Source organism: Miscanthus floridulus, chromosome 6 (assembly GCF_019320115.1).
Source record: "Miscanthus floridulus cultivar M001 chromosome 6, ASM1932011v1, whole genome shotgun sequence".
NCBI lineage: Eukaryota > Viridiplantae > Streptophyta > Magnoliopsida > Poales > Poaceae > Miscanthus > Miscanthus floridulus.
This window is the reverse complement of record NC_089585.1, coordinates 81,240,280-81,254,429: the sequence shown is the minus strand read 5'-3', so window position 1 is coordinate 81,254,429 and position 14,150 is coordinate 81,240,280.

Sequence of the window (14,150 nt, the reverse complement as noted above, 5' to 3'; positions counted from 1 at the left end):
GATTTAGCTAGGTAGTTAATAGATTGTATTTATATACTTAGGGTGAAGTTGGTTAGTATGTATTAAAGATGTACTATATAGTAGCTACTTTGGAGTAAACGAACTGTATTTCAATTTTTGTTTAAACTACTAGATGGACAACCTAGTGAGCATATATCATGGAGGCACCATGGAAAGAGATCGCTATGGATATGTTGAGTTTGTTGACATGCAAAGGGTGCATGTGTTATTCAATGAGAAGCCTTCATTTAGTGAGTTGGTTGCAAGGGCTCAGGAAGAGCTACATTGCCATAGAGCTGATGATGATGATGGTATTGCAGTGAAGGGTGTACTTCACCTAGGTTCCCCTCTTAATATCCTAAGGAAGATGTGATGAGAATATCACTCATTCAGATGTACCCACTGATCCTCCAACCGTCATGTGAGGTCCAATGACCCGGGCTCGAATGCGTCAACTCAATTTAGAGGTGAGCTCGTTCTTAAGCGACCCTTTTCATACTTTTGAGAATAGACTACTACCTAATGATGTTATCTTGCTTAGGAACATTAGAGAGGGTCATAAGGGACTTATAGGAAGAGGTGGAGGCGTTGATGACCAGCAAGGACATTCAACAGAAACCGGAGGTCCGGTCCAACATGATTTCGAGTCTGCCTCGGCCTCCAAGACTAGTCTGCCTTAAACTGGTCATCCAGGACGCATCCGGACTCCGTTTTCGACGATCCACATATAGTTGGAAAGCAAATTTGATAAGGAAGCCAATCCAAGTGGTCTCACATCAAAATACCTTCAGAATCAACGGGAATCGTCGAAACAAGTCAGCGTCAAGAATCTGTTAGGGTGTTATGACACTGTCTTTTGGTCCGTTGGACCGTGTATCGTGTTTGGGCCCATTAGGGGGCGCATCCAGGGTAGGCGACGACCCTAAGACCTTTATAATCATACGCCACCGCTATCATTAGGTTTTGGGGTTTTGCTTAGATTAATCTGTCTAGAACAGTTTCGCCGTTCATCGGTTTGTGAGACCCTAACTTTGTGAGATTAATCATTCATCTGTAATTTGGTTGCTTTCTTTCTTGTTCTTGCTTGTGTTCTTCGTTGCCCAGGCAGGGATTAGCCTTCTTGGCGAGGTCAACCGGATTCGTGTCTCGGTTGATAACCAGAGGAGCTGTGGTGCTAAGATTGCAGGGTTCGATCTTTCGATCTGAAGCCGGATCGGTGTGTCATTCTCCGCCACAACGATAGTTATCACTACCTGACGGAAGATCAGGATCCCTGTTTCCATTAAGGTGATCCCAATTGTGTGTGCAGACCAGTGGGAGAACTATGTAAGATCGGCTATGAAGTGCCAGTTCTAAAGTTTGGACGTGGTTGTGCGTCGGGTGTTAGTTTGGACGTGATTTTGAAAGCATACTACCAGAGGCATATTTGTGAATAACTTAAAAAAAACAGGGTCAAAAATAAAAAATTCGGACGCCTTTCTGGTAAACACTTTTTCTGAGTTTCTGATCGACGAAAAGGAGACATGGAGTGCATGCATGTATGTATCAAAATTCTAAAAGCTGGTTTGGTCGACTGATATAGATGTAAAAGTTGTTGACGCACATATCATAGTCTCCTCCTTTGATCGTCCTTTTTGCGGTGACAAGGACACAGCCACACAGGCAGCTTTATTTGCACTTGTTCGCCCGTATTGCCCGTATGCCGGGCGGCCTCGTATATGAGTCCATGGAACTTATGACACGTCATAGGACTTCAGTCATGAGCTCATGAGTGACTTCTTGCATTGCATTGACAATAATAGTTTCAAAGTTGTTTCTTTTCCGAGGAAACTTCAAAAGTTAGGTACTGATACATGAAGGACAAGGATCCCTACATGCATGTGCAGTACTTTAGAAGAAGAGAAGCGATTTTCAGTGGTGGATCTATGATGAAAGTTAAAGGGGCTGAAGTTGAAGTTATGAGTTTATCGTTATCTTCAACCTCTAACCTCTCTTCCTCAAAAAATTCTTGGAGGGGCTCTAGGGGCTCCATGGGATCCGCACCCCCCGATCGCTGGATCCGCACCTGGCGCGCTTGTTGTTGTTGCTGGTCCACCTCGAGATCTTGTTTTGCTGTTGCAGTCAGTGGCGGAGCCAGGAATTTGCAGCTGGGTATGCCAAATATTAAAAAAAAAATCAAAGCACCCTTTCAACACTAATAGTGGCTACGAAAAGAATTAGCACCACTTAAGAAGCTTGTAAACAACATAATATTGTTCATGTTTTTTTTTGTCTCCACAAGCTTAACTGAAAGCTCACATAGGTTCTTTAAATTTTTAAATCTTTCATCTCTACGCATATGAGAAATGTACACAGTAAGCTGCCATGGAAGTTTTGATAATTCATCACTTGTGAAATGCTTAGTATAAAACTTTGTAGCAAGTGTAACCAATGCCTTGATCATAAGTAGCAGTTGCGACGACGATGTGCTGCTGCCTGCTGGTTACCGTCCACCCGGCACCGCAGCAGAAGCAGATCGAGATGTGCCGCCGGCTGCCCACCCCCGCCGCCGGCAGCCGCAACAGCGATCAAGATGCGTCGTCGCCACCGCTTGGGAGTTGGACGGGAGTTCCGACTTTCTTTTTAGAAGAACGGGAGTCAGGACTTGTGAATGGGAGATGCCGACGGGAGCAATCTGGCCGCTTGGGCCTTGGCCAGGTTGCCCTGCTCGCTGCTACAAGTTCGTTTGTGGGCTTTTGGTCCAATTAGAAAATTGAATATACATGTATACTATGTGTATTTATTTTTTGCACTCAAATGGCGCCGCCACTGGTTGCAGTGTCTAGCACTCTAGTACTCTGTCTGGGTTGCTTCAGTTTTTTCTTCAATATATATAGTTGGCAGTTTTTCTGCCTTGCCGTTTTTTTTCTTAAAAAAATGTTGCTCTCACCCTGCAAGCCTTATATATTGAGCAGCCAGTTCGATCATCTCCATCTTTTACTTCTTTAGCTTTCGATATAGATCCGCAGTTGAGCTTTCAGCAAAGTTGATTTGGATATTTAAAACTCTTACCGACATGTGGATAAACATGCTAGAAGGACGGGTGTTGTGAAATCAAGCCCTGATCTATAGCCTGACTCATTATCTCTCACTTTGGACTTTATAGGATAGCACAAACATAAGCTTTGGGAGGTTTTGCTAAAAATTTAAATGATGCAAGTCTCCCTTCTTTCAGTTGACTGATCACATCAGTCGACAAATCAATCATAGGTCCATAAACATTGTGTCGGATATATAGACCAGGGGTACCCACACCGTCTGTATATTCGACTACATGCATCTATCAGACTGAAAGCCACGACAAAGGATGCCCACGAAGGCCAGACGAATCCATCAACTTGGAGATCAAGGATATCCGAAGCCGTCTTATTTGGACGATGGAGTATGATCAATTTATTGTGCATTCTGTATAATGAATTAGGAATCCAATCCGTTAGCCGATCGCACTCGTTGTAACCCTAACTCCCCTAGGCTATATAAAGGTGGGGTAGGGGCCTCACGATCAGGATCCATCTACTTCATTCTAGTGCATAGTTAGAAGGAGCAGTAGCCCATGTAACCGAGCATACGAATACAGAGAAGCAGCATCACCCCCAACTAGACTAGGGCACCATGTGCCTGACCAATATAAATCATATGTTTCATGTGCTACCATCTGATTTTTCTTACACGATTAGCTGCTAGGTATTGCCGGAGCTAATCCTTCCAACACGTTGATACCAAACGGACATAAAGCACATGGAAATTCTGATCAGAGGATGTAAAAAAAGTGTTTGATTGGTTTTAGGCTTTTGGGGGGTAGGGTAGGTATACATATGACAAAAGGAAACATCGTCATGAGTTTGGAGTTAGGACCTCAGTTACATTTTCTACACAATTCCTCTACAACAAAGTACCATTTTTTAAAATCTTATAGGTCCATAATATGCTCATTTCTAGTTATAAAGAAATTAAGAGATATAAAGGGGCCTAATGATAAAACATACACAAATCCAGTTTAGTGACCGAACAATTCATGGTCTCCAACAGGCAGGTTGAGCCGGGTGGGCGGGTGCCGTGCCGCGCGACGTGTGGGAGTGTGGAGCAGGAATGTATTGTCCGTGGTCTATGGCTATTTTTTTTTTGTCTATGGTCCTGACAAGGGTCTAAGCACTTTTCTCAATTCCTTTTTCCTACTTTATTTTATTTTCTTTTGTTCTTTTCCTTTTCATTTTTCATATTAACCTATCCATTTTTTGTTCTAAACAATTTTTAAGGTTGAAGTTTATCCGAAACAAAATATGTAAAAAAGGTTATGCTAGATACATATAATTAAGCTGCTTATGAGTTTAGCGACAATACATCCACATAGTTTTCTTGTTTTCTTTGTTTCTCCTTCCATTTTTATCTTTCCTTTTTTTATATCAACCAACACATTTTCCTAAATACATAAACATTTTTTAAGTCTAAATGTTTATCTAAAATGAATTATGCAAAACAAGTTGTGCGGGATAATTTGTATAGAATATTTTTTGAAAGACATAGAACAACAAATATTTATATAGATATATAAGTTATGTTATCCATAAATTATTATATATAGAAGCTGTGCTAGAAAAATTATGTTTGAGAAATTCTTATAATAAATTTGTTTGACAAGAGCACTCGAAGTGTAGCGGGGTTTGGAACATCTCTTGACTGTCTAATTCTGAACGATGCTTCAACTCATTTTGTGCTAGAGCGGATATCATCAATGCTCAAAACATTGTGGGCCCCTGTTCTTTTCTAGTGAAGTCATGGCTCCTTTGTCACAAGACTTTAGCCAGAAATAATAGTATCAGGGTTATAACCTCGGGGTGTCTCAAGGCATCGATTAGTTAGCAGGCCGAGCGGCTCACGATACATCAGCCAGTTAGAGCCCGAACGACCGACGCCCAGCTGATTCAAGAAAATCAGGCCAAGCGCTAAGGCGAGGGCCGGCCATGACCCCTTCATCAGACTCAGCCGCACAACGTACGAGAGACGTACGACCTCTCCACTATCTCGATCCCTGGGAGGAACGGGGAGAGGTCGATCGCAGCCAGGCACGCTCGTTCTGACAAGGGTAGGCATGTCACTCTGACTCCGCAAGGACCGAGGGGACAACGGTCACCTCGGTCCGGTCAGACGCCATCCCTGCGTCACGTAGCTCAGACAAGACAACACCGCCCAAGGCGGTGACGACTGGTACGATAACCACCGGCCAAATATGGCCCGACAAGATGCATGTATGATTCCACCCACTATGGGATGGGATCCACGACGAAGGCCTTGACTTAGAGGCCATCCAGACCGGTGGAAACCACGATCCCAACGATCGAGATCGTGGCCTTCAGCTCCATTGTCCAACAAGGTGACCGACGACCTGGGGGCCGCTACCAACTCTTGTACGACGCCCTAGGAAACTAGGAAGTGATGACGAAGACCATGCCGGAGACCACGTCGTACAGGATGGCTAGCACCCCACCGTGCCTACAGTGCCACCATGGCCGACACAGTAGCACAACGCACCACCATGCCACGACGTGGCCACAAGACAGTGACGACAACCACGACCAGACGTGCACCACAAGATGACATAGCTTGCAAGCCAAGTTAGCTAGGGCCTCCCTCAGGCTCACGACCCTTCGGTCGGGAGAACCTACTACTTTGTACAAGCCCTGGCCCCGAACTCTATATAAGGGCAGCCAGGGCACCATCTTCAGACATCCTCTATCATTTTACTCATTCTCCATCGTAGTAGGGTTTCTAGAGCTTTCCTTCAAGCAGTCCATCTCCTAGCTCTAGCTCTCCAACCTCTTCCATTGTTCTTGCACCCCATTGTAAGAACTTTAGAGCATTCAAGTGAGAAACACGCACCTGATCATCTCTAAGACTGGACATAGGGCTTAGGCCTGAACCAGTATACATCCTCGTATCTTTTAGATGCTACCATCATCTTCCTAGAGCAATGCGAAAATCGTATAAATTTACTAGTCTAGTTTACAAAACACCGACAGTTGACGCGCTAGGTAGGGGACAGTCGCGCACCCTCGTTTGTTGAGAAGGAAGCGATGGCTCCTTGCACCATCGGTGGACTCGCTCATGGAATGGCCTATGGTGGCCATATCCGCCATGAAAACTATGAGTTCACTGGCATCAAAGAGCCAGTGCCCATGTCTGCCTATAGCCACGACCCAAACCTCCGCCATGGAGATCTAGGTTTTGTGGCCCTCGGCGGACACACTCTTGGAACTACCCTCTATGGCAGCATCCTAGAGTCCATCTACGTAGGGGGCCCATACCCTCACTCGTCACCGGCCATGGCCAGGTCTTCTGTCTAGGAAGCCAGAAGTTCGTGGCTCGTGACGAACTCACCCAGGGAATGGCCTCAATCGGTCGCATCCTTTTGGGAAACCACGAGGTTATCCGCACCAATGGGTCAGTGCTCATCACCAGTGTGGGAAACCTAGGTTCGATGGTAGAACCATGCCTCAAACAATGTTTCCACAACCAATGGGATGGCACGTGTCAGGACTCGCATGAACGACAAAATTACCCGCCGCCATGTGGCGACGTCATTAGTGGTCAGGTTGTTGCTCGGCACCATGCCTCAAAGGGCCAAGCCCAAAACTAGAGCCCAGCCCTGGTTGATGGACAAACCACCCATCACGCCTTAGCAGACTATTAGCTATCACTTGGAGGCACGTGCATCCGAGGAACTAGGCTCCCTGAGCGCACCGCGTGCCTCGTCGAGCGGACCAAACCGCATAGCATTCAGATCCCACTTCCATAGTGACAGGTCACACTAGCCCCTCATTGGGAGTGGCAACCGCACCCAGAGGTAGGGACGCAACAACCATGATGTCGTCGTGCCACAAAGGCTCAAGCATCAGAATACACGAGCCCTCCCGGCCAGAAGCCACAACGGGCCAAACTCAAAGAAGTCACCCTCGGGGGCTCACAGGCCTGCCGAGGATGTCGAGCCGGTAAAGGTCAACCCAAAGTGAGCTAAAGGGACGATCCGCGCCAGCCACAACCATCCCAAGCACTGAAGAAGCATCCTCATCAGCTCGTGGCCCGAATATCATAGTGGCTTCATCACGAGTAGACGCTCGGGAGCTCATCAGAACAGCTTCCGGTACTTCGGTCAGTCACATCCACTTTGACCATAGCCTCTCTACTTAAGCATGTGCACATACACATACAAGCTCGCCAATTGTTATAGATACCTAGGGCCCACTAGTAGCGCAAACCAGATACCATGATGCCCGCACATTCCGACTCAGAAATACTTAACTCCCAAGTGGCTCGATCCAACTCATGCTTGTAGCCAAACATGATTCACTCGTAGAGACTACACACATAGGCGCACAGACACAGCCTATGGTGCAACACTATTTGCCATCGTCCCAGCGACCGATCCACTTTCAACGCCTTCCGATGGCGTCTCATGCCATAACAAGCTAGAGACCCACACCTTGATTTCTTACTCGCACGAGTCTGAAAGGAGATAGGGAACTCGTTCAAACAGGGCGAAAGGAGCGAAAGGAAAGAAATCTCAAAATCTCGTTGCACGAGAGCTTTCTTCTCACATCATGCCGGATCTGCGACCTACCCTTGATGCCTCATCGCTCTAAAGGATCATGCACCTTTTAGCCCTGTGGTCTAGCCCCTAGGTTAAAACACGCACCCATGAGCACTGGGCTAGGGGGGACAAAGTACATTCCAATTCAAATGAAAAGAAAAACAAAAAAGCAGCAAAATGGCAAAATGAATGCGCCGACCATGTGCCGTCCATACAAAATCCATACTTTTTCGTTATAGAAAAGTCGTACCCAAAATGCCGGATGATTACACTAGAGGACCTTCATGCATCGAAAGCCATGAATTGGAGATGAACAGTGGCAGTTGGTACTCTGTTCATGATGACCTCCGCACCTCGAGCGACAACACTACCTATTGTGAGGATGTAGCTCTCGGACTGCCCCGGCGCACATCCTCATCCAAACACATCAGTGTCGACACATTCATAGTGTGAGCCAACTGACGTCAAGGTGGCGTGAGCACCTCAATGAGCCCCCTTTAGAAATCAGGGAATCCACTTGGAGACAGCCTCGTCAAGGCAAGGTGATAGCTGGGCACTCCCTTGGCTAGCGCCAAGCATGACGTCGTAGAGAACCCATCCAGAGGGGGTCAACATTGCTAGCTGGTTGTCCATCTCTAGCACCTTCTGGTTCGTAACCACCTTCTTTTCCTGATCTAAGAGCGCCCTCGTGCACAACCCTGAAAGGAAATAGCTGGTTCATGACCAGATGCGATGATAGAGTGGAGATACAACGTAGAATAAAGGAGGACTCATCGCTACAAGTGGAGCACAGTTTCTAACACTCAATTTTGAGGTAATGATGCCCCTGCTCGGTCACATCCTGAGGAGCACCAGCCGAGGTGAGCTCCATCTCTTGGACAACCATCATGTCCTTGAGATCGTCCACCTAGGATGTTAGAGCCTCGATCTAGGACCGAGCCTATGCCTCCCAGCAGGTCAGCTCCTCCTTAGACCTCTAGGAGGCCTCCAACTCCCCATGCCAATGTTGCACCTCTGCCTCCACTACATCCATACTACCATGGTCATCGGCACCTCCCTCTTGCGCCTGATAGGCTAGGCGTAAGAACCGAGACTTCTCCATTGAAATCTTCATCAACCCCTATAGAAAAGAAGGGTGATCAGACAATCGCAGCAACAGTGAAATGGGCACGACAGAGTCAAAAGACGAAAAGGCTCACCTATGCCTAGACCGCCACTTTGTCGATCATCTAACGCCGGGCCTCTGCGCCTAGCTGGGCGACCACGACGATTGCGTCGCCCATCTTGGCCAAGGTCACCTGGACCCCTTCGTGGCCTTGGGAGGCAACTTTCCTCATGGCTTGTTCAGACATGTCATCCACCATGAACAATGCCTCACAGAAACACATGGGATGGGTCCACATGAGAGAGCCCTCGCCCAAGTCAAGCTCCCCCTCAAGTGGCAAATGAAGGGCCACAATGGAAGGGAGCCCAATCACCATCCTAGGGGCAGCGATGTGGCCCAATGACTCCAACAGCATAGGAAGGAGTGCACTGCTCCTTGAAGATCTCAGGACTAAGGACCCTAGAAGTGGCTCCCCGCATCACCAAGATTGACGAAGATCAGACAACCGAGCATCACTAGCAAGCACGGTCAGGGAGAAATCGAAGAACAACGTACCTAGTGGAGCGTTCCACAAAGGGTACGATGATCCGCCTTTCCACAAGTGACCTAGCAGAAAAGGGTCACAAAAGTAGGCACCAACATTGACACCACTAGAACAGTGGCTGGTCTCCTCCACACCGCGACCTCTAGTGGCCCCTGCATCCTCGGGCTCAGAAATCCCCATGTGAAGTGCTAGGGATGTAGGGAGCTCGACCCCCACATTAGCAAAAAGGTGCTGGAGGAGATTTTGGTACACTCCCCCCAGGCACCTCCAAGGAAGAGCACCGAACCTCACCAACCACCCTAGTCACGACGCCCATCACCACTGCGTCCTCGATATCTTCTCCCTGGATGGGAGCCTTAGGCCCCATCAAGAAGGGGGCAACAAGAGCCACACATGAGGAGTCCTAGATGCCATCAGTGGTGGCATAGGGATGCTTTGGGCTCGGCCCCCTCGAAGGTGACGAAGACACCCACTTCCAGATGAAACTCTCCCTAGTCATGACGCCTGCCGAGCAATCGGTACTGCTCGGTCCGACACCATCGTCGAATCCACGCAAGACATCGAGGGTGCTCTAAAGGGCTGCTAGGTCCTCAGATTCTCCCTCAGAATCCTCCTCCTCCTCCTCATCATCGTCCTTGTCTAACAGCGAATCACCACGCTTCTGATGCTCCATATGCTTCAACGCCATCTGCTGCCTGAGGTGTTTCCTCTGCTTAGTGGCCGCCTATTCCCGAGCGGTGCTCTCGGCGCCTCTAGGATAAGGGAGATGGAAATGGGAGTTGAACGAAGGCATAGGCTATGAAAACAAAACTAATCACCCAACAACCTTCAACGAAGAAAGGAAGACAAATCGAGGCGGCTTACCAGGTTAGGCCAGAAGTTCACCGAGAATGCCTCCACCACACCTTCAGCCGCAACAACGGTCCCAAAAGAGATCAATCCCTTGACCCACTTCACAACTTTAGAAACTTTGAGCATCTCCATGGTCTCACAGGTCGGATCTTTGACCCAGAGTAATCACATTGCAGGGTCATTCATTGCTTCTATGGCTAAACCCGCCGCTCCACCATGGTTTGCAAAACTACGACGCCATCCAAGCCGGCCGATACCTAGCCCTCGAGGATCTCTAGGATCAATGTCACCTTTGATAGCCGTGTTCTATCAAACCCCCAATTCCACGAGGTCAACCTCACCGGTGCGACATCGGAGAAAGGAGGAAGGGGCGTGATGGCATCATCCCAAATGTAGAACCAGTGGCCATGCCAACCTAACTTTGAAGACTTCAATAGCAAGCATGGATAACAACAAGAGAACCCATGGCGCATCTAAAGGTTCATCCCGCCCATGGGAGCAAGTGCGCCACCGTTAGAACCGTGCACCTTGTGGGTTTTCACCTCGAAAACCCTATAGAACGGGTCCTTGTTGGGAGCTATCCCTAGGAAGGTCTCACACATGATGATGAAGCCCACCAGCTGCAACACCACATTAGGAGGAAGGTGCTATAGCTGGACTCCATGCTCATGAAGGAAACCACGAAGGAAGTTGGATGCCAAGATCCCAAACCCACGCTTGTGGAAGTCGATAAACGACACCACCTCCCCTGGCTACGGGAGGGGCACCACCTCATCGATAGGAGCCCTCCATCCGGTGACCTCCTTCGGTGGAAGGAGACCCTTCACCACGAGGTGCTGCAGCTTTGCCTCCATCACCGATGAAGGTACCCACTCTCCCATTTTACGATTTAGGCGAAAGAAGGATCAGATGGTGATAGCAGCAACGCACACGATCTATAGGTAAACCTCATGAACTCAACCCCTTTCCTTCTATCTTTCCTTTAGATTGTAGGAACAACGACAACAGGTGAGAACAAGGTAAGGGGCTGGCTTGGGTAGAGGGAACTATTTATGTGGCGGCAATCAGGGAAGTGAACCACACCCACATGGAGTCTGCCCTAATACTGGCCCCACAAGCCCTCGAAAAACAAGCCTATAACAGAACCATCCAATTTATAAGAGCACAAGTATAATAGCAATCACAGAGGTGATCAAACCATCATACTTGAGCCCATATAAACCCGGTAGTCCGGTGAAATCACGAGGGATATCAAACAAACCAACATACAAACCAAGATCATACATGATTCAACATTACCAGTCACATGTTACATCACAGTTCACAAATAGTTCACAATTATCTCACATACATCGGAGTTCACATAGTTATTACAAACCAAGTTTAAATAGCGGAAGCAAAGTAGTTTGACATCAACATCACTCTTAGTTTAGATACATGCTAGTAACACGGTCATTCCAACAAAAGCAGAACAGAGGTGATAACTCATGAGTACCATGCCCCATGGTTTAGTCCTCATCCACGGTAGGATGAAGGCTGTTATTACAGTACCCATGGTACATCATGTCATCTACAACAAGAGGGAATAAACCCTAAGTATGAGAATCTACTCAGCTAGACTTACCAATCATAAACTAGAAATAATATGACACCAAGGAGTATGCAAGGCTTTATCGATGGAGTTAGCTTGACAACATTTTGCATAAAAGCTTATGTAACATAACTTGAAGATTTAATATCTCTAGCATCAATTTGAATACCTATTCAATTAAGCATCTCTAGATTAGCACCTGTACTAGAGCAATCACTTGATTAAGCTAACAAGCATTTGTAACCATATCCAATTATAAGAATAATTCGAGCATCATCATAACCCACAAGTTTCCATTAAGTTACTCTACGTTGCCGCTGCTCAGTCAAGTTCTCACTATCTAGGAGAGACAGTGATTCGAATCAATTCCTACCCAGTTGGGGAATTATTCCTAACATAAACCCATACTTCCCTCATTAGGATCGCATTGGGTCACCTTTGGTACAACTCAGGAACCAACTTTGCGGGCCCGATCAGCGCCGCACCCTCAAAGATTCTACCAATTTGCTAGGAAGATCAGGACTCAAACCCACCCTTGGACTTATGCCATTGGCTCTCCACACATCCTTACTGCCTCTAGTGTGCGCACTTTCACTTACCGGGGCCCGGCCTGAATTGAGCTACTTGGCTTCATAGTTGGAATGACTTATCCGGTCAACTAAGTGCTAGGCATGCATTCAACATGACATGAGGACGTACCATGAATCGGTTCTTAACCGACACAGACAGGGATAGATAGGCACCAAGATCTCCATGCCTTGTGCTTCTCTATCAAAATCTCGCTCGGTCTCCTTTTTATTCATCAACACATGGTTATTTCCACGATAGCAATTATAGCCAACCGTGATCAGTTATGTACCTATATGTTTTAGGTGACAGGAAATCACCTGAGTTCTATCAGACTAAGCAAGGCTAAGCATTAATTCAATCCTAGACCTACCAAGGATTCAAGATATATTTATCTGGACAAGGATAATATATGCAACAAGTGGTTTCAATCAACTCTTATAACCTAATGCATCAAACATAAAGGACGCAAGTGATATTTGTAAAAACATAGGAGGCTTATAATGCTCCGGGGCTTGCCTTTCAAGAACGAGGAAGGTTGGTGGTCAGAACACTCAGGGAGATCATCTACGTTGACTCCTCCTTCTGCTTGAACTTCTTGCTCCTGAGCTGCCTACTGGTCCTGATGCACGGGTTCAAACTCGTGAAGCGTCACTCCTTCCGGGGAACCTATTGTATGCATATGCATAGCATAAGAGTCATGAATGCATAAGAGATGGAAGGTGATGACAAAAGGTACAACCATGTATAGATGGACACATGAATGATATGATGACACAAGATTAATATTTACTTTACTGAGTAGGTGCATATCTTTTCTTAAAAACAAGAACTACACACTCATCAAACTCTAACAACCTAAAGTAAAGTTGTTTATCTTCAGTAAGAGGTCTAGCACCTACAACTAACAACTTATCTTAATCATCCTAAGCATCTAAATCATCACATCAACTCATATAAAATGATCAAGTCATTCACTGCATTCAACAGATTTAGGGCTGTAGACAACAGCTGCTAGTTTAATTGATAACTGGAGTTGTACTGACCCAAAAGACATGCAACAACACAATCTAGAAAGCTGATGAAGTGAGCTACAATTAATCTTTAATAATCCCCTCATGATTCCTAAGTTAATAAGGTCAAACAATCACATTTCTCAAATCTGGTCTAGAAATTCTAGAGAACAACTAGTTCTGAAGACCAACTTTGAGCAGTCATAACTCACAAATCATTTGGCCAAATGCCATTAAAATTTAACATGAGCTATACAAGTGAGTTATATACAACTTTGTTATAGACTAGATTCATAGCAAACATTATCTTTACCATGTAATTTGCTTTACTCTAGAATCTATCCAGAAAAGTCATTATAAGTGAATTTTAGGAAAAATAATATTTCACTACATACATGAATGGTACTTTGAGCACTACCAATGTTACTAATAGTTAACATACATCAAATGAGTACTAGAAAATATAGTGGCCATCCCTAAATAAATTCTTTTCATGCCTTTATTAATTTATTTAGATAATTACATAAAATAACCAACATATAGCATAAGTGTACAGTAAATTCCACAAACACTATGCAAGAAATGACAAGGCAACATGTTTAATAATAACATAAATAAGAAATCCTATTGAAATGTGTCAAACAACATAATTCATATTTTTCTTAGCTTCATCATAGCACAAGAACACTATGCAATAAATTTCATGCTCATTGGATACAAGTTTTTACCATGAAAAATAGCATAAGAATCTAGCACTTATTCAAGATAAATAGCAAACTCCTATTTCTAGCAAGATCACTATGCAACCAATATTTTTCCTAGGTAGTACATGACAAGACAAGACCGACAAAATT